Source organism: Schistocerca piceifrons, chromosome 4 (assembly GCF_021461385.2).
Source record: "Schistocerca piceifrons isolate TAMUIC-IGC-003096 chromosome 4, iqSchPice1.1, whole genome shotgun sequence".
Lineage (NCBI taxonomy): Eukaryota > Metazoa > Arthropoda > Insecta > Orthoptera > Acrididae > Schistocerca > Schistocerca piceifrons.
Window position 1 is genome coordinate 659,484,951 of NC_060141.1, and position 25,452 is coordinate 659,510,402.

The following is a 25,452-nucleotide window of genomic DNA, read 5'->3' on the forward strand; positions in this document are numbered from 1 at the left end:
TCGGACGTGTCAGAAGGAACAGACACCACGCATTCATAAAACTCGAATGTGAGTATTCGCAGACGCCTGGCCGAAAGGTTCAGGGTGCTTTTGTTCACTGCCAGGCTCCGGTAGAAATTCTACAAGCGCCTATGAATATGTCAGATCCCTTGGCTTCCCGCCAGAAGAAACTCTAAAAGAAGGACGTGAGATACTCATATGTTTGTAAGCTCTTTGTATGTATCAAAACATGTGGTGCGTGGTAGGAATCTTCTCGGTGACAAATCTAAAGTGTTCAGTGAGAAACATTTACGTGTGCAACAATAAGAATGCAGTGGGAATTCATTCACATCTTTTGGACGAATGTTATGAAAACAAACACTCCAAACCGACATTTCACGACAATTAATCTGTAAAAAACACACCACATGTCATAAGGAAGCGTGTAAACCGTCTGAAGATGAATCACAACGATTCGAAACCGGTAAAGGTACCCTTTGAATAAAGGAACTGAAAGTAAATATGTGGCTGGTTCCTGTCCTAACACTATCAACATTTGTCTTCAATTAACAGCCACGGTCTCCATCATGTCATCATATGACAAAATTGCGAGAAGTACGTGAGTTTTGCTATACGAAATAGAGAGGATATAAAATGTAGACTAGCAATGGCAAGAAAAGCATTTCTGACGAAGAGAAATTTAACATCCAATGTAGGTTTAAGTGTTCGGAACTCTTTTACGAGGTATTTGTATGGAGTGTACTCGTGTATGGAAGTGAAAGATGGATGATAGAGTTTAGACAAGAAAAGAACAGAAGCTTTTGAAATATGGTGTTACAGAATAATGCTGGAGATTAGATGGGTACATAGCGTAACTAATGAAGAGGTAATGAACAGAAATGAGAAGAAAAGAAATTTGTGTCGAGACTTGACTAAAAGTAGGGGCCAGTTGATGTGAAACATTCTGAGCCTTCAAGGGATCATCAGTTTAGTATTGAAGGGAAGTGCTTATTGGGGAGGGGGGAGGGGAGAAAATGGAAGAGGAGACCAAGAGATGAATACAGTAAACAGATTCATAAGGATGTAAGTTGCAGTAGTTATTCGAAGAGGCTTGCACAGGAGAGAGTAGCATGGAGAGCATTCTTCGGACTGAAGATCAGAAAATCAACAACAACGGCACCGATGACGGCGACGACGACAATGAAGAACATAATCCATCAGTTAAATGCTCGAGTCCTTGTAATGTTAACATTGAAACTTCCTGGCAGATTAAAAGGGTGTGCACTTGTCCGCGAAAGGCAAAGGTCCCGAGTTCGAGTCTCGGTCCGGCACACCGTTTTAATCTGCCAGGAAGTTTCATATCAGCGAACACTCCGCTCTAGAGTGAAAATTACATTCTAGAAATTTTAACATTGTTTAAAACATAATACCAACTAGTCAAATTGTAATTACTTGACTCTGCGTTTATGAAGTGACAGTGAGTAGCCTTGTCGTTTGGCGCCAACGCTACTGACAAAACTACCAACACTAGCCCATGTACCAGTCAAGTAATGAGACGATCTATATTTTCCACATACAGTGGGTTGGTTCAAATGGCTCTGAGCACTATGGGACTCAACTTCTGAGGTCGTTAGTCCCCTAGAACTTAGAACTAGTTAAACCTAATTAACCTAAGGACATCACACACATCCATGCCCGAGGCAGGATTCCAACCTGCGACCGTAGTGGTCTCGCGGTTCCAGACTGCAGCGCCTAGAACCGCACGGCCACTTCGGCCGGCCACATAGAGTGGTCTACAAATGTTGCCCATTTCTCTTAACAATGCCCGTCGCCCTTCGTAACAGAAGTAGCTACTCTCCCTCGAAGCTTAATGGGGGATAATGTCAGATCTAAGGTGGGAACACATTTCCATTACAGACGCCACTCTGAAAGCTTAATATAGCGCCGCCACCTAATGGAAGAAGCGGGAAGAACATTCCACGATGCCTCACAATAAAATTCCGCATTTTTTTCCACCGAAATTGGCTGAGAAAAGATAGTATTGCGTTACGTATTGGCCACCATTTGTATGTAAAAACATGCGTTCATCGCGGTGTTTACCTATTTTTCTACAACACCCGTACGAAGCCTTTCGCGTGCGCGAAGTAGTGAGAGGTGGAAGCCAGCTTACAAACCAGGTGAAATACTCGTGTGTTAAAACGAGACTGAATTGGGGAGCCTGTGGCTGGGCTAACGCGGCGCGGCGTGCGTTGGTCGCGGAGCGGCGCGGCGGTCGCAGGTGGGCGCCCGGCCGCGCCCGCGCCGTCAACAGGTCGGCGGCGTCGCGACGCCCCAGCCGGTGGCGCCGCTTAACGAGCAGTCAGAGCGACGCGCCAATTAGCGGCCCCACGCGGCCGCCAAGTGCGCTAACGGCGCGGTCCGCACTCCATTCACACGGCGCGCCAATTTCCAGCACAATTTCGATATCATCTGCTGTGTTTTAATGTGCGCCCCATTGCCGGCACGCTGTAAAATAGCCTTTTGCATAATAATGAGGTTACACGTTTGCTGCTCTCAATTTTCACTGGTCACGGAACCTCGGCCATCCGTCCGTCTGTTAGCTCTGCACACCGCAGATTCAGGTCGTAACGCGCCCTTTAGCGTTCGCCTCAATGAAATAATGGCGCTGCCGAATGTAAAAGCGCATCAAATGTACATTGCCCCGGACGGAACGCGGCGACCAAACCAGTGTCACAGTGTGGGTTAGAGACAAAACGACCGTGGTCTAGGGATGGGCAAATCGACCGATTTAGTTCTGAATAACTGCTATTTTTCTTTTTTTGTTTGGTCTCGGTTATAGCAGGTGATTTTTTTCCAACAGCTGGTTTAAAAAACGCAATATCAATCTCCATACCATGAGCTTTAAAATTTTTGATTTTTAAACGAAACTTTTTAATACAAGTAATACCTATTCGTAAAATTTCCATTGCTTTAAAATACTGCGTTTCTACAGAAAATAGGAAAAGGATCTGTGCTATTTTCATAACAATGCAGACAGAAACGAGCAACGAATAGTTGGCATAAGTATTGGTACACCATTGCTGAAACCGTCCGCAGCTCGTGGTCTCGCGGTCACTTTCTCGCTTCTAGAGCACGGAGTCCCGGGTTCGATTCCCGGCGGGGTCAGAGATGAGGTGACTGGTGTTTGTGTTGTCCTCATCATTTCATCATCATTCGTGGAAGTGGCGAGATTGGACTGAACAAAGGTTGGGAATATGTACGGGCGCTGATAACCGCGCAGTTGAGCGCCCCACAGACCAATCATCATCATCATCATCATTGCTGAGACCGTGATATACGTGTTACTATGTGACGTGCTTGTCAGATGGTACACGTAGACATGCAGTATGAAAGATTTGATCCATCTAGTCTGTATAGTGGTTTCTCGCTGTCCTCATTAGGCATGAGCTGTATTACAGAAAGGCAGCATCTCTAGTCTGAACGAATTTTACAGAGAGCGGTATCAGTGAAGTACAATGCCCCATTTACTTTAAAAGATTAAAAACGGAAGCAGCAAACTTGCACCACGAAATAAGGAGAAAATTTTATAATTCGCTGATACACAGAAGCGCCAGAGACATTGGTATATGCATTCGTATTCAAAACAGAGATATGTAAAGAGGCAGAGTACGTCGCAGAGGTCGGCAACGCCTATAGAATACAACAGATGCCTGGCGCAGTTGTTAGATCGGTTACTGCTGCTAAAATGGCAGTTTATCAAGATTTAAGTGAGTTTGAACGTGGTGTTACAGTCGGCGCACGAGTGATTTGACACAACATCTCCGAGGCAGCGACAAACTCGAGATTTTCCCATACGACCATTTCATGAGTGTACCATGAATATCAGGAATCCGGTAAAACGTCAAATCTCCGACACCGCTACGACCGGAAAAAAATCCTACAAGAACGGGACCATGGACAACTGAAGAGAATCATTCAACGTGACGGAAGGGCAACCCTGGCAAATTGCTGGAGATTTGAATACTGTACCATCAACAAGTGTCAGCGTGCGAACCATTCAACGAAACATCATCGATATTGGCTTTCAGAGTCGAAGACCCACTCGTGTATCCTTGATGACTGCACGACACAGAGCTTTACGCCTCGTCTGGGTCCGTCAACACCGACACTTGACTGTTGATGACTGGAAACATGTTGCCTGGTCGGATGACTCTCCTTTCAAATTGTATCGAGCGGATGGACGTTTATGGATATCGAGACAACCTCATGAATCCATGGACGCTGCATGTCAGCTGAAGACTTTTCAAGCTGATGGACGCTCTGCAGTGGTATGAGCCGTATGCAGTTGGAGTGATATGGAACCCCTGGTACGTCTAGATACGACTCTGACAGGTGACACGTACGTAAGCATCCTGTCTGATCACCTGCATCCATTCATGTCCATCGTGCATTCCGACGGACTTCGACAATTCGAGCACGACAAAGCGACTCCTCACACGTCCATAATTGCTACGGAGTGGCTCCAGGAACACTCTTCTGAGTTTAGACACTTTCGATGGCTACCAAGCTCCCCAGACAGGAACATTGTCGAGCATATCTGCAATGCCTTGCAACATACTGTTCAGAAAAGATCTCCACCCTCTCATACTCTTACAGATTTAAGAACAGCCCTGCACCTCCAGCACTACTTCAGACATTAGTCGAGTCCATGCCACGTCGTGTTGCGGCACGTCTGCACGATCGCGGCTGCCCTAGACGATATTAGGCAACTATACCAATTTCTTTGGGTTTTCAGTGTAGTTTACAGTAAAAATAGTACGTAGCTCATCTGCTGCCTATGTCTATGTATGCCTTTATTTGCTTGTAACCTTTAAAAACGGACAAATTAACACGAAAAAATAGAGATCTTCAACCTCAGTTTTTACCTTTTAACAGTGATAATTCCCAAATAGTGATATCCTTAATTACAACTTGATTTTTGAGCAGAGATTCAACAAATCTGAATCAATAGAAAAACCGTGGTCATTTTTTTGTAGTATTGAACTACTTATCACTGTACAGAAAAGAAGCAAACGGTGTACGGACTAGGTTTTGTTATCTTTGCCTGTTTAATATAATACTTTGATTCCGTGTATCTTGAAACTGAGGGAGCCAAAATTTCTCAATCTTTGCTCGATTTCTACATATATTACAAGAAGTAATTGGAGTAGAGAGACCGAAAATCGGTTACTTTAGAAACCGTGTATTTTGAGCGGTTTTAACAGTCAGTTTAACGGAAAACAGGCTGTTTCAGCATAACCGCCTTCCCTGCCCCGTGGCCCATGAAAATGAATTTGTGTAGAGTAGTTATCTAATCGTCGGAAATACTTCCTGCAGGGTTATCACGCAGTATACTGAACGCGACTAACTGATGTGTTACTTCTCATTATCTGCACTGGGGACACTGTGACTAAGCTGCACGGTAAATGGATGCGAACAGTCATACAGAGAGGCAACAAATGGCTCTGAGTATTATGGGACTTAACATCTGAGGTCATCAGTCCCCTAGAACTACTTAAACCTAACTAACCTAAGGACATCACACACATCCATGCCCGAGGCAGGATTCGAGCCTGCGACCGTAGCAGTCGCGCGGTTCCGGACTGAAGCGCCTAGAACCGCTTGGCCACACCGGCCGGCCAGAGAGGCAACAGACCTTGGAGGGAAGTGTTTGAGTTGTGCCACGAAATACGATAACACGCTCCTGGATCCCACAGATTTCACTTCCGAAAGCGTTGGCTACTGAGGCTGCTGAGGTCCACGTTCGTGGAAGCATATCATCCGCTCTATTCACCGCCACCGCCCACCATCATAATATCATAATCTCAGGATGGTCAAATATTGACCGAAACCGGTTACCATCGAACTAACTGTTTTTTGTGGTCATGGCTTTTTGTAATTCATTTTTAAAGTACGTAAGACTCTAATTTGATTGCTGACTCAATCAGTGATTCAGGGGCTAAATCTGTTAATAACTGCTTTGTCAGGGACAGTAAGGGACTGAAACTATCAGATACATTTTGTCCATAATGGATGCAGCTGAACTTGCAAGAAACTCCAAATCATACTAAACCTCCAGGAATGTCTCAGGTTAGCCGGTGAGTCCGTAGAAGGTGGTATAAGCGGCATACATTATAACTGGCCACACTTCGTCATTCGAGTTTTGCGATTAGTAAGCCAACTGATCAGTGACCCGCCGCGTGGGAATTCTTCCTACCTGTTATGTGGAGATGCTCTCTTAGTTTTATCCCAGATCACGTAAGAAAGATTGACCGTCCTTACGGTGGAACAGGCAACCGTAAAAATAGTTTTCCCGTCGGTCAACAGATGTCACAGGCGACGCTACAATGCTAACTGACCTGTCCATGTCGCGGAATTGGCAACGCTGTATCTCCGGTTACGTGAATGACGCTCATTTGCGTTCGGCTAGAGCGCTGCGCGCGTAATGCATTCGTCACACTGCTGACTGTAGCTCATTACCGGCTGTGGTTTTTCCCCAGTTTTCAATCTAAGAATGTAGATTAGCTTCTGTAATTCTACAAACCAAGTTTATTTCTCACAATCATATGCGAAATGAAATAAATGAAAAGTAACACACAAACATTTCTCGCGAGTTACTGTTGAAATGCAGACTGTATTGCAGTCGCAAGGGTTTTACACTCGCCTTCCATGCCGTCGATTTCCTCTTTGCTATACAGCTCTTCTGATACGGATTATGGTGGTAAAAAAGATCTCCACGTGCAGGTTAACACTAGAAAGTTTTCAAAATCCGCACTCGGTTATGATGCGAATTAAGGCTGGACATATTTCAGTGACAGTCATTTCAAATTTAAATTCTTTTACTTTGCATGTAACTTATCGTAAATGATATAAGAGTGGCACAAAACGATGAATTTTGGATTGTTGTTGAAAGGGGGCTGCAAACGCGGTAATATACAAGTGAAAGCGTGTTTTTCGAGCATATTTTGGCGGTGTCAACTTTGAAGAGCCACAGACGGCAAACCATAATTATGTTAAAAATTTACTTTGTACAGTTTAAAGATGACCCGCAAATATTCGCAACAGACACAGTTATTACTGGAGATATCCGCACTTGCGCAGACCTGTTACTATAAGAAGTGTTGTTTTCAAGTGAAAGCTGTGAGAAAATTATTAGCGCAGAGATAAAAAAAAATTAAAATAGGCAGCGTCTATAGTTTGCATGTTATGCTCGTTCTCTTCTATTCTCCTCCCTTCATTCGAGTATAAACGCTTGTTCACAAGTATAAACGAATGGCAGTGAACTTTGGCGAATTACCTATGAATACTCGTCTGCAGCAGTGTAAACGATGTTTTACACTCGTTCGCTCTAGTATATACCAGGATTTAGAGGGACCGATGATCTAGCAGTTAGATGACAGCTATTATTCATTTATTTCACTGTTGCGATTTCAGCTCTAGAGCCATTTTCAAGTACCAAGGGAAAGGTATTGTAAGGTAATGCTTCTTAAATTGTTTACCAAATGTTACCACACTATGCTTTGCATTTTGTTATGCATATGTTATATTGGTTTCAGTTTTCACATTGCATACAAAAATGCCTCTACACCCAAAATTACGATAGTGAAGTGAATAAACAGTTTTAAAAAGTCCAAATCGCAGCAAAGATTTCATTTAAAAATTATATAATATGATTCTTGTATGGGAAGGGCTGCCACGTTATATCGAATATAACATCGACAAAATTTAAATAGGATCGAATGCTTATGGCTCTTTATTAATCCTTACTCGTAACTGATTTATTGATTTACCTGAATTTAAAATCCACTCGCGTAACCTTTCTTTATCTTTGACGGAAAATCTGAACATTTTTAGTTGAGGATCTGCTCGTCTACTCCTTCCACAGTTGATATACTCGTGGGTCCTCGGTATGACGACTCGATCCACTACCACCGGTATGTCAGAAACAGCTGTACTTCACAGACGCCAAATAGTGGAAAGCTGCACACATTTGGCCGATGTTGCCACATATTTCACAGAACGGAGTGCCATCTAGTGGTTGATTCCAGAAGTAAGGGTGTGACGCTGTTGCCGCCTGGTGTCCGTTCCCTGACAAGGGTTGCCTGCTAGACCAAGCGATCGGGCAATCTGTTTCTTACGTGATCTGGGGTTTTATGTCCCCTTTCAAAGCCGTAGCAGCGCCGTCGGATTCTGACAGTGCAGTACTACTGTCTATGTTGTACGGAATGATTCGGGAAGGAGCTTTCTGTACAAATAGTTTTTACACGGTATGCTGTTGTGGTGTGTTTCTTTAAGAAACACCGTAAAGTGAACTTATTCACACCGATTATAAGCTATTAACCGTACGAGAGCATGGTATCAGCATAACTAGATCGAAAGACATGCTGTCGACGACTGGCTTCTAAGGCGTACCGTCTGTAACTGGTGCGTGCACTCGGTATGTTGGTGGCAAAGGGGCAGTGACACTTCCTGCCCTGCGAAGATGGCTGCTTCCTCTTATACACAGTACATAGCCAGTACTGGCTGCACATACACAGTACATAGCCAGATGCCATTGTATGCAAGTTTTAGGTATCATAGCTTAACGTAATGGTTCTTCTACATATATTTGTTCCTCTACACACGCCGTGAACTGGAAGAGACCCTGTCGGCATGATCTAGCGCAATGATTACAACCGGCGGCATATAGTGGCACATGTCTGCACGAACGACGCCTGCTGCTTGGATTCTGAAGTGGAAGAGGCCCTGCCGGCACGATCTAGCTCCAGTGGCAGAACGCTTCAGACAGAAATTGCAGAATGACAGTAATTTTGCTGATCATGCCGTTGTAATAGGGGTGACTTCAACTTCAACAACAAACAGACCTGTACGTATCGAATCAATTAACGTAGAGGAATGTATCAGTGATCATAAGGCTGTGACAGCATCTATGACAACGTGTCCGACAAAGAATGTTAAGAAAGATAAGAAGATATTTTTGCTCAGCAGGAGTGACAGGATACAGATTTCAAAGTATCTGAGCAGTCAGCATCAAATATTCGGTGGTGAGGACGAGGATGTGGAAAACAGATATAAAAAAAATGCAAAGGAATTGTGCAATACGACCTAGACAACTAGGGATGCGAAAGACCTACAATGTTAGAAAATTGCTACGTAAACAAAGAGAATTTCACCCCAGATTCAGGAGAAGCAGAAACCTTGCTGGCAAACAAAAGCTGAACGAGGCGGAAATGTGAGTAAGGAGAGCAATGGGCGAAGCGTTTAATGACTAAAACTTTTTCAACCGATCTGAGGAAAAACGTGTACCACTAGAGGTCCTGACCAATGTTGTCTATAAAATCAGTAAATGGGTCAAAATCATCTATCATTCACTCAGTGACCACACTGGCACAGAAACGGAACATGACAGAGTGAAGGTGAAATACTGAATTTGGTCTTCCAAAATTGTTTCACCGAAGAAGATCGTAACACCCTCTATCCTTTTAATCGTCATACGAACGTGAAAACGGCAGATATTGAGATCACCGATCCAGAATGGAAGGAAAAAACCACGATCGCTGATTTGTGGAAAAGTGACAGGACAAATTGAGATAACTACAAGATTCTACAAAGCTCATTCGAAAGAACTTGCTCCCCTTCTAGCAGTAATTTATCGTAGATCGCTTGAGCAAGGAAGGGAATCTAGCGACTGGAAGAAAGCGCAGGTCATTCCCGTTTTTAAGAAGGGCCGTAGGACAGATGGACACAATTATACACCTATGTTGTTGACCTATATCTGTTGTAGGATCACGAAAAATGTTTTACGCTCAAGAATTATGGCGTTTTTGGAGAAGGAAAATTTCATCTATCAAAATCAACATGAATTCCGCGAGCAGAGATCCTGCGAAACTCAGCTCGTTCTGTTCCTCCACAGTGCCGTAGACAATGGCGCTCAGGTTTGTGCCGTATTCCTTGACTTCAGGAAGGCATTTGACACCGTCCCGCACTGCCGTTTAGTGAAAGAGCACGAGATCGGAGCAGACTTGCAATGGATTCAAGACTTATTTGCAGACAGAACTCAACACGTCGCTCTTAACGGAACAAAATCGACAGATGTGGAGGTAGTTCCCGGTGTACCCCAAGGAAGTGTGAAGTGTGATAGGACCGTTAATGTTTACAATATATATATATATATATATATATATATATATATATATATATATATATATATATAATCTTCTAGAAAGCTCTTTAAGGCTGTTCGCAGATGATGTGGTTGTCTATAATAAAGTAGCAACGCCAGAAGGTAGTGACTATTTGCAGAATGACCGCCAGAGAATTGATGAATGGTTCAGGCTCTGTCAGTTGACCCTGAATGTAAATAAATATAAGATACTGCACATACTTAGGAAAAGAAATCCACTACTCTATAGCTACACTACTGTTGACAAACCCATGGAAACGGTAACTTTCATAAAATATGTAGGAGTAAATACACTGCTGGCCACCGTAAATGCAACACCAAGAAAGACAAGAGGTAGCACAACAAAATTTATTTTGTAGATAACATGTTGACCAAGTATCGAATGATTACGTTTACAGACGTCTGTGACATGTGGTTCCTGCCAGAATCAGTAGCCAGAGTAGCCGCCATTGTTGGAGATCACCGCTGCCACACGTCTCTGCATTGAGTCAAAGAGACGTTGGATGTGTTCCTGGGGTACAGCAGCCCAAGCAGCTTCCACACGTTGCCAAAGATCATCTGGTGTGGCAGCTGGGGATGTAATCTGGGTCACTCGTTGAGCAACCATGGACCACATGTTTTCTATCGGCGAAAGATGCGGAGAGCGAGCCGGCCACGGAAGCAATTCAATGTGGTTATTGACGAAGAACCTTTGGACAATGCGTGCCACGTGTGGTCGCGCATTATCCTGTTGAAATATGGCTGTGGCGGACCCCTGAAGGTAAGGAAGGACAACTGGCTCCAGCACCTCGGATATGTAGCGCCGGCTATTTAAAGTACCGGCAATGCGTACTAGAGGCGTGCGAGAGTAATATCCAATACCGCCCCATACCATAATACCCGGTGCAAGACCAGTGTGGAGGTGCATAATGCAGCTGTCCAGCATCCTCTCTCCACGGTGTCTCCACACTCGAATCCAACCATCGTGGTGCTGCAGACAGAAGCGTGTCTCGTCAGTAAAGACAACGTCATTCCATTCTGCCGTCCACATCCGTCTGTCATCACACCATTGGCGACGGAGACGTCTGTGGTTCTGCGTCAATGGTAGACGAAGCAATGGACGTCTTGCGGACAGACCACTCTGCTGTAAACGGCGTCGAATGGTACGCGCAGACACTGGATGATGCTTTACAGACGCAATGTGCTGTGCTATGGTTCGGGATGTCACTGAGCGATCCGTCACTGCCATGCGCACAATTTACCTATCAGCACGTGCAGTGGTGCACCGAGGTGAATGCGATCAACCACGTCGGTCCGTCGTACCCTCATGCATCCAACGGTCACATATCCGCATTACAGTTGTTTGGTTTCGTCCAACACGACTAGCGATTTCTCTGTATGATAATCCACAATCTCGGTAAGCCACTATCCTTCCTCTGTCGAACTCGGATACTTGATCAAATGATGTTCGCTGTTGGCTACGAGGAATAACTGATCGTCTTGTGAAACAACCACAAGGTAAACACACGTGCCGAACGTACACTCGTCGAAATCGCCAAGCCTTAAATGGCGCTATGAGGTGGCGCCACAGGCGCACTTGATGTGCGTCTGCGCTGAAATTCTAATCAGTTGCATATCTCATCGCTGCAAACCCATGGTGTAAATTTCACTTGATTCGGATGCTTCCTTCAGGGTGTTGCATTTACGGTAGCCAGCAGCGTATATGCAGCGACCTTAACGGAAGTGAACATATATAACAAGAGGTGGGAAAAGCAGGCACCAGACACAGAATCATAGGAATAATCTTAACTCATCCACGAAGGAAGTGGCTTATAAGGCGCTTGTTCGACCCATTCTTGATTATTGTTCATCTCTCTGGAATGCCTACCAGATAGGTCTGACAGAAGAGATAGAGAAGATCCAATGAAGAGCGGCACGTTTCGCCAGGGGATCGTTTAGTCGGCATGAGAGCTTTACAGAATTGCTCAACAAACTCGATTGGCAGACGTTACCAAACAGGCGTTGTGTATCACTGAGAGATTTACTGTTGAAACTTCGAGAGAGTACTTGTACTTCCTACTACAGACGTCTCGCGTAATGACCATGAGGAGAAAGGTCGAGAAATTAACGGCCAATACAGAGGCTATTCACGAGGGGAACAGGGATGGAGGGCTCAGTTAGTGGTACAAAAAGGACCCTCCGCCACACACAATTAGGTGGCTTTCTTAGTATCATGTAGATGTAGACAATCGGTATAGATCTTGCATCTTCGGGTATGTCAACGTTTTCCGGCACTGTAAAATTCCTGATAGTATTTATGATCCCTGGACTCCTACTGTCTGAGTGGCAAATGGCATCTTTTGCTAGCATATATTTATGAATAACAATTACTTGATTCGCGCCATAATAAGCGATTTCTGCATCGGCACCTTATCCCATTGGCTCTGAAAGCGCCAGATGGCCAACCGCCTCTGCTAGTCACGCGTGGGAACCTGCTGCTCACTCTTCAATCCGTACATAGTGCTGCGCTGATACATTCATTTCACGTATGTGAAATAATAAAACTGGAAATATAGTAATATATGCTCTTGTTGTTGTTTTGGTCTTCAGTCCTGAGACTGGTTTGATGCAGCTCTCCATACTACTCTATCCTGTGCAAGCTTCTTCATCTCCCAGTACCTACTGCAACCTACATCCTTCTGAATCTGTTTAGTGTATTCATATCTTGGTCTCCCTCTACGATTTTTACCCTCCACGCTGCCCTCCAATACTAAATTGGTGATCCCTTGATGCCTGAGAACATGTCCTAGCAACCGATCCCTTCTTCTGGTCAAGTTGTGCCACAAACTTCTCTTCTCCCCAATCCTATTCAATACTTCCTCATTAGTTATGTGATCTACCCATCTAATCTTCAGCATTCTTCTGTAGCACCACATTTCGAAAGCTTCTATTCTCTTCTTGTCCAAACTATTTATCGTCCATGTTTCACTTCCATACATGGCTACACACCATACAAATACTTTCAGAAAAGACTTCCTGACATTTAAATCTATACTCGATGTTAACAAATTTCTCTTCTTCAGAAACACTTTCCTTGCCATTGCCAGTCTACATTTTATATCTTCTCTACTTCGACCGTCATCAGTTATTTTGCTCCCCAAATAGCAAAACTCCTTTACTACTTTAAGTGTCTCATTTCCTAATCTAATTCCCTCAGCATCACCCGACTTAATTCGACTACATTCCATTATCCTCGTTTTGGTTTTGTTGATGTTCATTATATCCTCCTTTCAAGACGCTATCCATTCCGTTCAACTGCTATTCTAAGTCCTTTGCTGTCTCTGACAGAATTACAATGTCATCGGCGAACCTCAAAGTTTTTATTTCTTCTCCATGGATTTTAATACCTACTCCGAATTTTTTTTTTGCTTCCTTTTCTGCTTGCTCAATATACAGATTGAAGAACATCGGGGAGAGGCTACAACCTTGTCTTACTCCCTTCCCAACAACTGCTTCCCTTTCATGTCCCTCGACTCATAACTGCCATCTGGTTGCTGTACAAATTGTAAATAGCCTTTCGCTCCCTGTATTTTTACCCCTGCCACCTTCAGAATCTGAAAGAGAGTATTCCAGTCAACATTGTCAAAAGCTTTCTCTAAGTCTACAAATGCTAGAAACGTAGGTTTGCCTTTCCTTAGTCTTTCTTCTAAGATAAGTCGTAAGGTCAGTACTGCCTCCCGTGTTCCAGTATTTCTACAGAATCCAAACTGATCTTCCCCGAGGTCGGCTTCTACTAGTTTTTCCATTCGTCTGTAAAGAATTCGTGTTAGTATTTTGCAGCTGTGGCTTATTAAACTGACTGTTCGCTAGTTTTCACATCTGTCAACACCTGCCTTCTTTGGGATTGGAATTATTATATTCTTCTTGAAGTCTGAGGATATTAAACTGACTGTTCGGTAATTTTCACATCTGTCAACACCTGCTTTCTTTGGGATTAGAATTATTATATTCTTCTTGAAGTCTGAGGATATTTCGCCTGTCTCATACATCTTGCTCACCAGATGGTAGAGTTTTGTCAGAACTGGCTCTCCCTAGGCCGTCAGTAGTTCCAATGGAATGTTGTCTACTCCGGGGGCCTTGTTTCGACTCAGGTCTTTCAGTGCTCTGTCAAACTCTTCACGCAGTATCGTTCTCCTATTTCATCTTCATCTACATCCTCTTCCATTTCCATAATATTGTCCTCAAGTACATCGCCCTTGTATAGACCCTCTATATACTCCTTCCACCTTTCTGCTTTCCCTTCTTTGCTTAGAACTGGGTTTCCATCTGAGCTCTTGATGTTCATACAAGTGGTTCTCTTATCTCAAAAGGTCTCTTTAATTTTCCTGTAGGTAGTATCTATCTTACCCCTAGTGAGATAAGCCTCTACATCCTTACATTTGTCCTCTAGCCATCCCTGCTTAGCCATTTCGCACTTCCTGTCGATCTCATTTTTGAGACGTTTGTATTCCTTTTTGCCTGCTTCATTTACTGCATTTTTATATTGTCTCCTTTCATCAATTAAATTCAATATTTCTTCTGTTACCCAAGGATTTCTACTAGCCCTCGTCTTTTTACCTACTTGATCCTCTGCTGCCTTCACTACTTCATCCCTCAAAGCTACCCATTCTTCTTCTACTGTATTTCTTTCCCCCATTCCTGTCAATTGTTCCCTTATGCTCTCCCTGAAACTCTGTACAACCTCTGGTTCTTTCAGTTTATCCAGGTCCCATCTCCTTAACTTCCCACCTTTTTGCAGTTTCTTCAGTTTTAATCTATAGGTCATAACCAATAGATTGTGGTCAGAGTCCACATCTGCCCCTGGAAATGTCTTACAGTTTAAAACCTGGTTCCTAAATCTCTGTCTTAATATGATATAATCTATCTGATACCTTTTAGTATCTCCAGGGTTCTTCCATGTATACAACCTTCTTTCATGATTCTTAAACCAAGTGTTAGCTTGATTAAACTATGCTCTGTGCAAAATTCTACCTGACGGCTTCCTCTTTCATTTCTCTCCCCCAGTCCATATTCACCCACTACGTTTCCTTCTCTCCCTTTTCCTACTCTCGAACTCCAGTCACCCATGACTATTAAATTTTCGTCACCCTTCACTATCTGAATAATTTCTTTTATCTCATCATACATTTCTTCAATTTCTTCGTCATCTGCAGAGCTAGTTGGCATATAAACTTGTACTACTGTAGTAGGTGTGGGCTTCGTATCTATCTTGGCCACAATAATGCGTTCACTATGCTGTCTGTAGTAGCTTACCCGCATTCCTATTTTCCTATTCATTATTAAACCTACTCTTATCTGCAAATAATTGATACCTTACAAAGTCCGCGACAGTTCCTTTACGGGATGTAGGATATTGTACACCCTGAAATTATTAGGATGAACAATGTGATGGTATTTCTGGTTTAAAGCTACAGTTTATTACGGAACTCTGCACATACCTCAAAGATTAACAAAACATACACTGAGGGCATTCGACATCTACTCCTGAGCGGTCTTGTAATTTACTATGCACGGGATTAGGAGAAATAAGCGTTGCTTCCGGGATTGATGTGCTTCTCGTACTCAACTTTCGTACTCATGCTAATTGTACACTGGTTAAGGGCTACTGTTCCCAATAATTACAGACACAACATGGCTAGTGGCGTCTCAAAAGATTTGGCGGCAACTGTGGGTACGTAATCGAAAGAGGTCATTTGACGAAAAATGGGTATATAGAAACTAAAAATATAGGACATACAACACATACAACCCAACATTACGTCTTACAATATCTTCACATGAACACAAGCTTAGCCCCAAAATATGAAAATACCAATATCTCTTTGACAATAAGGAACTAAGGGCCCCTTGCGGTTAATTAATGGAGCGGAGCAATCAGGTCCGTCTCAAAGCCAATCACCTTTTTATAGGTACGTGGGTTTTGTCCTAGAAATGACCGTTTGAACTTAAAGGTCTTGTCGGTGTTAAATAAAAGTCCTACCTAACTACCACGATAACTGGATGGATGTTTGCTCTAAAAAGGTGTTAAACCTGAAGGAGTTAGATTTTATATCTGTTCGATGCCAGCGTCCAGCGCCTTTGGTGCTTAGGTGCCTTGCTACTCATCCGCCGGTGTAAGGAGCGAGCTAGCAGAACTGCTACAGTTTGTAGCATAAATTAGCTCCTTAAACACCGACGTAGCATCATAGTTTTTGCACTCAAGAGTAATCCTGTTTCTCCGCTCTCTCTGTTACACACTATAATTACGAATTTTGCAGTTTCGTTAAGCAGTGGCCAGGAAAAGTGTTGGTTTACGCTATAATAACGTAGTCAAAACTATAACGGACATGGCATTTAATTCAGGGTCATGCAGTCCCTACCGACAGGCATTACAAGTATACGAGCGGCTGGTAACTACAGGCGTGTTTGGCGTCTTGGAAATTTACAGAGCACATGGAAGACGTTGATTGCTAGCATACGTTTTTCCTTGCGCGCCATGTCCGTCAATCAACTTTACATTTGGAAAAGTAGTGTGTCAGATACTCGCTAATGTAATAACTACCAAACGTGATAGCTCAAGTACCACAGAAAGTAACCATCAACAGGACTCTTAATTTAAATGATATCTGGAACTATAAAATTCATGAACTAGATGAATTAAAATGTACTGGTTTAAGAATCATGAAAGAAGGTTGTATACATGGAAGAACCCTGGAGATACTAGAAGGTATCAGATAGATTACATAATGGTAAGACAGAGATTTAGGAACCAGGTTTTAAATTGTAAGACATTTCCAGGGGCAGATGTGGACTCTGACCACAATCTATTGGTTATGACCTGTAGATTAAAACTGAAGAAACTGCAAAAAGGTGGGAACTTAAGGAGATAGGACCTGGATAAACTGAAGGAACCAGAGGTTGTACAGAGTTTCAGGGAGAGCATAAGGGAACAACTGACAGGAAGGGGGGAAAGAAATACAGTAGAATGGGTAGCTCTGAGGGATGAAGTAGTTAAGGCAGCAGAGGATCAAGTAGGTAAAAAGACGAGCGATAGTAGAAATCCTTGGGTAACAGATGAAATATTGAATTTAATTGATGAAAGGAGAAAATATAAAAATGCAGTAAATGAAGCAGGCAAAAAGGAATACAAACGTCTCAAAAATGAGATAGACAGGAAGTGCAAAATGGCTAAGCAGGGATGGCTAGAGCACAAATGTAAGGATGTAGAGGCTTATCTCACTAGGGGTAAGATAGATACTGCCTACAGGAAAATTAAAGAGACCTTTGGAGATAAGAGAACCACTTAATCCATTAAATTTCGGGCATGCAGCCGCGCAAATAAAATTTCTTCTACTGATGTTTCGGCCGCGTATCGTCCGGCCATCTTCAGAGCGAGTCACAAGACTGATGACAAGGTGCCAAGCGCGGCCTTATATGCTCCACCGCGGCGGTACTGCGCATGCGGGTCACAGATGCTGCGCCGCCTGTGGCGAAAGCGTACGGACGTTCGATGTGCTTATCGATGTTTGATCGGCGGCGATGACACGGTGACGACTTCTCTGCAATTTAATTAGTCCAAGAGCCGGATTCCATGCTTTGTCCAAATTGAAACCTTTATCTCTGTTTATTAAATTGTTGGCTAATCGAATTTCTATGGCTTCCTTGAATACAGAATCCCAAAAAGAAGAGGTGGATGTTAAAATCTTCACATCACTGTAATTCATGGAATGACCCGTATCAATACAATGTTCGGCCACAGCTGACTTGTCTGGTTGTAATAGGCGTGTGTATCTTCGGTGCTCCACACACCTTTCATGAACGGTGCGTGTTGTTTGACCTATGTATGACTGCTCACAATTTCCGCAAGGAATCTGGTACACACCCGCCTTACGAAGCAATAAATCGTCCTTTACAGAGCCGAGTAAAGCCGCAATCTTCGTGGGGGGCCGGAAGATCACCTTAACACTGTGTTTCTCTAGAATACGGCCTATCTTTGAAGAAAGAGCACCCACATAAGGCAGAAACGCCCTAGATCTGAAGAAATTACTATCTTCTTCCGCATCGTATACCTTCTTTTTAGGTTTTACATCGAATGCTCTACGAATTTGTTGCGGAGAATATCCATTCGATTTAAAAATACTCTTGAGGTATGTTAGCTCTCCTTGTAAATTGTCTTCATCGGATACACAGTGCGCCCGATGCACTAAGGTCTTAAGGACACCCATGCTCTGAGAAGGGTGATGGCAGCTACTGGCATGAAGGTATAGATTTGTATACGTTGGTTTCCGATGTACGGCATGTCCTAATGTGCCATCACTTTTACGGCGAACGACAACATCCAGAAAGGGGAGGCACCCGTCTTTTTCTATTTCCATGGTAAATTTAATGCTAGCATGGATAGAATTCAAATGCTGAAGAAATCGATGTAATTCATCCATACCATGGGGCCATACCACGAATGTGTAGTCCACGTACCTCCAGAAGACCGTGGGTTTAAAACATGCTGAGTCCAGTGCCTTGTCCTCGAAGTCTTCCATGAATAAATTAGCTACCAGAGGGGAGAGGGGGCTTCCCATGGCAACACCGTCAATTTGCTCATAAAATTCACCATCAAACTGAAAATAAGATGATAAAAGCACATGTTCAAATAAGGCCGTAATGTTCTTATCAAAATGTTGGTTGATAAGAGCTAAAGAGTCCTTTAAAGGTACCTTGGTGTATAATGATACTACGTCAAAACTAACAAGAACATCCATACTATTTAGCCTGACATTGCTAAGTCTCTGAATAAAATCCATAGAATTACGAATGTGGTGACTACATTTTCCTACCAATGGTTTTAATAAGGAAGCTAAATATTTGGCAGAAAAATATGTTGATGAACCAATAGTGCTCGTTATAGGTCTCATAGACAAGTCCTCTAGACGCTCATCCTTACCCATCTTGTGAACTTTAGGAAGACCATAAAATCTCGGTGGTACTGCACCTCGTACTTTTAAACTTCTTATGACTTCCTTCGGTAGTGATGAAGCGTTCAGCAAGGCAGCAGTCCTTATTGTCACCTTGTTAGTAGGATCTTTGTTAATCTTCCGGTATGCATCAGAACTAAGTAGACCACATATCTTTTCCTTGTAGACTTCCTGAGGCAAAAGGACGGTAGCATTACCTTTATCAGCACGCAGGACGACTGTATCAGTATCCTCACACAGCTTTCGTATCGCACGTCTTTCTTCCTTGGAAACGTTGCTTCTTTGTGGACGATGCTTCGTGATTGCTTGACAGGTTTCTCGTCTGATTTCTTCCGCAGAATCCTCTGATAGTGGTCGGACAGCTTCTTCAATGGCACTGATGAAAGATGATATCGGCAAAGTCTTGGGAGTAGGGGCAAAATTTAGCCCTTTACTTAAGACAGACAACGTAGCTTCGTCCAATTCCTTACCCGTCAAATTTATGACAGGGCGTCGAATAACTGAGTCCACCTGAGAAGGCTGGTCCAATCGGCTATACTTGGTAATCTGCCTTTTCGTGGCCACTTCGCGAACCCAGTCAGACTTAGCCCATGTCGTGCCATCGATCCAGTCCCAGGAGTCAGGAGATAAAACAGCTGCAACCTTCAGATGCAGATGATACAGATGTTCAGAAACATTGTCCAACTTCCGACGAGTAAAACGAATTCTTTCTCTGACAATAGCGGAACCAGCTCTATGTAAAATTCTATTTACTGCAGCATTCTTAACAAAGTGAACCAACCTTGCAAATTTTGGGACAACTCCATGGTCGCGGCACTTCAGTAAGAAACTCAAGGAGCTCAATAGTCTTGCTCTCTGGTGTCTTAATTTGTCCAAACTATGGACCCATGAAACTATCTCCTCCCCGAAGAGGTACTTGATGTGCATTTTCAACTTCTCGCGGCGTAATGAATAATCCATTAAATTTCGGGCATGCAGCCGCGCAAATAAAATTTCTTCTACTGATATTTTGTCCCAAAATTTGCAAGGTTGGTTCACTTTGTTAAGAATGCTGCAGTAAATAGAATTTTACATAGAGCTGGTTCCGCTATTGTCAGAGAAAGAATTCGTTTTACTCGTCGGAAGTTGGACAATGTTTCTGAACATCTGTATCATCTGCATCTGAAGGTTGCAGCTGTTTTATCTCCTGACTCCTGGGACTGGATCGATGGCACGACATGGGCTAAGTCTGACTGGGTTCGCGAAGTGGCCACGAAAAGGCAGATTACCAAGTATAGCCGATTGGACCAGCCTTCTCAGGTGGACTCAGTTATTCGACGCCCTGTCATAAATTTGACGGGTAAGGAATTGGACGAAGCTACGTTGTCTGTCTTAAGTAAAGGGCTAAATTTTGCCCCTACTCCCAAGACTTTGCCGATATCATCTTTCATCAGTGCCATTGAAGAAGCTGTCCGACCACTATCAGAGGATTCTGCGGAAGAAATCAGACGAGAAACCTGTCAAGCAATCACGAAGCATCGTCCACAAAGAAGCAACGTTTCCAAGGAAGAAAGACGTGCGATACGAAAGCTGTGTGAGGATACTGATACAGTCGTCCTGCGTGCTGATAAAGGTAATGCTACCGTCCTTTTGCCTCAGGAAGTCTACAAGGAAAAGATATGTGGTCTACTTAGTTCTGATGCATACCGGAAGATTAACAAAGATCCTACTAACAAGGTGACAATAAGGACTGCTGCCTTGCTGAACGCTTCATCACTACCGAAGGAAGTCATAAGAAGTTTAAAAGTACGAGGTGCAGTACCACCGAGATTTTATGGTCTTCCTAAAGTTCACAAGATGGGTAAGGATGAGCGTCTAGAGGACTTGTCTATGAGACCTATAACGAGCACTATTGGTTCACCAACATATTTTTCTGCCAAATATTTAGCTTCCTTATTAAAACCATTGGTAGGAAAATGTAGTCACCACATTCGTAATTCTATGGATTTTATTCAGAGACTTAGCAATGTCAGGCTAAATAGTATGGATGTTCTTGTTAGTTTTGACGTAGTATCATTATACACCAAGGTACCTTTAAAGGACTCTTTAGCTCTTATCAACCAACATTTTGATAAGAACATTACGGCCTTATTTGAACATGTGCTTTTATCATCTTATTTTCAGTTTGATGGTGAATTTTATGAGCAAATTGACGGTGTTGCCATGGGAAGCCCCCTCTCCCCTCTGGTAGCTAATTTATTCATGGAAGACTTCGAGGACAAGGCACTGGACTCAGCATGTTTTAAACCCACGGTCTTCTGGAGGTACGTGGACGACACATTCGTGGTATGGCCCCATGGTATGGATGAATTACATCGATTTCTTCAGCATTTGAATTCTATCCATGCTAGCATTAAATTTACCATGGAAATAGAAAAAGACGGGTGCCTCCCCTTTCTGGATGTTGTCGTTCGCCGTAAAAGTGATGGCACATTAGGACATGCCGTACATCGGAAACCAACGTATACAAATCTATACCTTCATGCCAGTAGCTGCCATCACCCTTCTCAGAGCATGGGTGTCCTTAAGACCTTAGTGCATCGGGCGCACTGTGTATCCGATGAAGACAATTTACAAGGAGAGCTAACATACCTCAAGAGTATTTTTAAATCGAATGGATATTCTCCGCAACAAATTCGTAGAGCATTCGATGTAAAACCTAAAAAGAAGGTATACGATGCGGAAGAAGATAGTAATTTCTTCAGATCTAGGGCGTTTCTGCCTTATGTGGGTGCTCTTTCTTCAAAGATAGGCCGTATTCTAGAGAAACACAGTGTTAAGGTGATCTTCCGGCCCCCCACGAAGATTGCGGCTTTACTCGGCTCTGTAAAGGACGATTTATTGCTTCGTAAGGCGGGTGTGTACCAGATTCCTTGCGGAAATTGTGAGCAGTCATACATAGGTCAAACAACACGCACCGTTCATGAAAGGTGTGTGGAGCACCGAAGATACACACGCCTATTACAACCAGACAAGTCAGCTGTGGCCGAACATTGTATTGATACGGGTCATTCCATGAATTACAGTGATGTGAAGATTTTAACATCCACCTCTTCTTTTTGGGATTCTGTATTCAAGGAAGCCATAGAAATTCGATTAGCCAACAATTTAATAAACAGAGATAAAGGTTTCAATTTGGACAAAGCATGGAATCCGGCTCTTGGACTAATTAAATTGCAGAGAAGTCGTCACCGTGTCATCGCCGCCGATCAAACATCGATAAGCACATCGAACGTCCGTACGCTTTCGCCACAGGCGGCGCAGCATCTGTGACCCACATGCGCAGTACCGCCGCGGTGGAGCATATAAGGCCGCGCTTGGCACCTTGTCATCAGTCTTGTGACTCGCTCTGAAGATGGCCGGACGATACGCGGCCGAAACATCAGTAGAAGAAATTTTATTTGCGCGGCTGCATGCCCGAAATTTACTGGATTATTCATTACGCCGCGAGAAGTTGAAAATGCACAAGAGAACCACTTGTATGAACATCAAGAGCTCAGATGGAAACCCAGTTCTAAGCAAAGAAGGGAAAGCAGAAAGGTGGAAGGAGTATACAGAGGGTCTATACAAGGGCGATGTACTTGAGGACAATATTATGGAAATGGAAGAGGATGTAGATGAAGATTAAATGGGAGATACGATACTGCGTGAAGAGTTTGACAGAGCACTGAAAGACCTTGGAAGAGCAGTTGAACGGAATGGATAGCGTCTTGAAAGGAGGATATAAGATGAACATCAACAAAAGCAAAACGAGGATAATGGAATGTAGTCGAATTAAGTCGGCTGATGCTGAGGGAATTAGATTAGAAAATGAGACACTTGAAGTAGTAAAGGAGTTTTTCTATTTGGGGAGTAAAATAACTGATGATGGTCGAAGTAGAGAGGATATAAAATGTAGACTGGCAATGACAAGGAAAGCGTTTCTGAAGAAGAGAAATTTGTTAACATCGAGTATAGATTTAAGTGTCAGGAAGTCGTTTCTGGTAGTATTTGTATGGAGTGTAGCCATGTATGGAAGTGAAACATGGACGATTAACAGTTTGGACAAGAAGAGAATAGAAGCTTTCGAAATGTGGTGCTACAGAAGAATGCTGAAGATTACATGGGTAGATCACATAACTAATGAGGAAGTATTGAATAGGATTGGGGAGAAGAGAAGTTTGTGGCACAACTTGACCAGAAGAAGGGATCGGTTGTTAGGACACGTTCTGAGGCATCAAGGGATCACCAATTTAGTATTGGAGGGCAGCGTGGAGGGTAAAAATCTTAGATGGAGACCAAGAGATGAATACACTAAGCAGATTCAGAAAGATGTAGGTTGCAGTAGGTACTGGCAGATGAAGAAGCTTGCACAGGATAGAGTAGCATGGAGAGCTGCATCAAACCAGTGTCAGGACTGAAGACCACAACAACAACAACAACAACTGCGAAGTGATCCTTGGACTGTCCCTGATAACCACAATGTGAAAACAAGCTTTTAAATGAAAGGCTTGCTCTTTTGCAATTTCTAAACAATGGACAGTCGACAATCAGCACGAGCAAAAGCAGAGCAAACATCGAAAATCGCGCAAGTGTGAAGCCAACCGCCAGAATCAATTACCATACCGATGTCGCAAGATGACACTAGGCTATGGCTAAATGTAAAGACTGCCTCTGGTCTCTGTCGAATGAACCTTCTTGATATGCAGATCGACCCCTCAGACGATAATGTGACGTGAAAAACTGCTCAACGGAAAAGGTTTGGAAATTAATGGCACTGAGGGCTGAATCGTGGGTGTGAACCTTAAAAAATTCGATAAAAATGGAGTAATGGGGTTCATCTATCTACTGAAATCAAAGATAGGTCTACTTTGACAAAAGTTTACAATAGTTTATTCTTATAAAAATGCAGTAGGGAAACAATAACATGATCTATAAATGAACCAATAACTTCTCCAAATCAGCGAAGAGAAGAGAAAATGAGAACATAAAATCTTTACAATTAATGCCATTGAAAACAACTAATCAGCGGTAAAGTCCATGGGGAGTGGATAGAGGAATAAATCAAACAATTCCATATCGGCCATGATTGGTGTATCGATCTTCGTGCAGTGAAGGAAAACACATGCAGGAACCCCAGTACCTGAATCACGAGCGAGCACTCCATATCAGAGATGGTGGTTGTATCGATCTTAGGAAAAATTTGGAAATATGTGGTAAGTTCACACACTACTTAATCTAACTTACGCTAAGGACAACACGTACATCCATGCCCGTGGGAGGGCTTCAACCTCCGCCGTGGAGGGGGGGGGGGGGGGGGCGCAGCTATCGATCTTTGTGAAGGGGAAAAAAATGCAGGAACCCCAGGTACGTGAATCATGAGCAAGCCCTCGAGCACGCCATAATTCTAGATCATCTTCATTTCAGAAAGATACGCGCCTGTCGTCGTCTTCTCGCTCTAACCGGCATTTCGATGGGCAGAGTGAAAGTACTACAACATTGCGTTAAGAGAACATGGGATGCAACCCAAGTGGCCTTAGAAGCCGAAGTCCCGTGCAGGAACCCCACAGAAGAGTCTGCGTAGAAGTCTAACGAAAATGATTCCTAAACACAAGGTGTCCTCCTTACAAGGGATTTAGTGGTAAGTTGGCCCAATGGATAGCCCGTCATAAACCCAACACAGATCAAGCATGAAACCAGTAAGAAGGTGTACTGAACTGTGAAAAAAAAAAAGCAAAATAGAAACAGTAAGCGGTCCAAGAACAAGAAGCGCAACAAAGAGCAACCTGAAACGGGAAAGGCGTCGTTGGTAAGTGGTCACGGTGTTGAACTGCCAGGCGGGTGTACCGTGTTCATAAGTCTGTCGTGCCAGTTGTTTATTTTTTTCCACAACATTGTGAACTGTCTGTCCAGTCTTTGACCCGTTTGTGTCCTCTTTCTGTAGTCTTAGCGGTTGTCATACTATACATTGAGTCATGTGGTAAGAATACATAACAGTCGCAAGTAAATGTGATGAATAGTAAGAGCTGGCGAGATACCATACAGACGTCTCACAGAAATTAAAACAACAAATAAACGGGTGTAAGCTATGTTACAACAAAGGAATTCAAGAGTCAAGACTTCCAAAACGGAGCGCAAATTCAAATACGTTAAAACCATATGATTTGACAGAGCACAGAGAAACTGTGTGATTGTCAAACTGTTGCGTTCATTTGTTGCAGCTTATGTCACATACTATTATGTTTT